The sequence below is a fragment of the Schistocerca serialis genome, chromosome 9, assembly GCF_023864345.2.
Source record: "Schistocerca serialis cubense isolate TAMUIC-IGC-003099 chromosome 9, iqSchSeri2.2, whole genome shotgun sequence".
In the NCBI taxonomy this organism is placed as follows: Eukaryota; Metazoa; Arthropoda; class Insecta; order Orthoptera; family Acrididae; genus Schistocerca; species Schistocerca serialis.
Genome location: NC_064646.1, coordinates 126,035,917 through 126,036,885, shown reverse-complemented (window position 1 = coordinate 126,036,885; position 969 = coordinate 126,035,917). Strand labels below are relative to the sequence as shown.

General features: G+C 43.0%; 1 non-coding gene across 1 annotated transcript; it reads left to right on the top strand.

Annotated features, from left to right (window-relative positions):
- Positions 1-316: 316 nt before the first annotated feature.
- On the top strand, positions 317-391 carry Trnar-gcg (transfer RNA arginine (anticodon GCG)). Its single transcript has one exon. It is a non-coding gene; the product is annotated as a tRNA-Arg (tRNA).
- The last annotated feature ends 578 nt before the right edge of the window (positions 392-969 follow it).

The following is a 969-nucleotide window of genomic DNA, read 5'->3' as shown; positions in this document are numbered from 1 at the left end:
TCTGTTCCATTCACGTATGGAGCGCAGATAGAACGATAGTTTGAATGCCTCTGTGTGTGCAATAATTATTCTAATCTTATCTTCACGATCCCTATGTCAGCGATACGTAGGGAGCTGTGGTATATTCCTGGGGTAACAGTTTAAAGCCGGTTGTTTAAACTTTGTTAACAGACTATCTCGGGATAGTTTACGTCTATCTTCAAGAGTCTCCCATTTCAAGTCCTTCAGTGTCTCTGTGACACTCTCCCAAGGATCAAACAAACCTGTGACCGAAACTTCCTGGCAGATTAAAACTGTGTGCCGGATCGAGACTCGAGCTTGGGTAGCTCAGTTGGTAGAGCACTTGCCTGCGAAAAGCAAAAGTCCCGAGTTCGAGTCTCGGTCCGGCACACAGTTTTAATCTGCCGGGAAGTTTCATATCAGCGCACACTCCGCTGCAAAGTGAAAATCTCGTTCTGGAAACCTGTGACCATTCGTGCTGCCCTTCTCTGTATACATTCAATACCCATGTTAGTCCTATCTGGTACGGGTTCAACACACTTTGAAAGGAGTCTACTGGGGTACACTTGTATGTGGCACCCGAATACGATAATAATATTAATGTAAACCAAAGTAGAACTACGATTTTATAAACGATGTGTGTCTCTGATAGTTTTATAAAGCGGATCGCTGACTGTGCACGACCGCAGAGCCAAAGATATTGCTTGTGGTCTGAGGTAGCAGTATTAGAGTAAGAGAGTGCTTGACGCACAGTTGTAGGTAGCTGTCTGTGAACGAAAGAGGATGGAGCAGGCAGTTTTCTTGGTGCGCTCTATCGAGCCATCAAGTGTTAGATTAATATAGGAATTACGAGAACATGTAAGCAGAAGTCTTCTCACAAGCAAGGTAAAGATGATACATATTTATGACTTTCGTTCTGCAAGTGCGCTATTATATATGAATTGGCTGATAATTCTCAATTATTAAGTA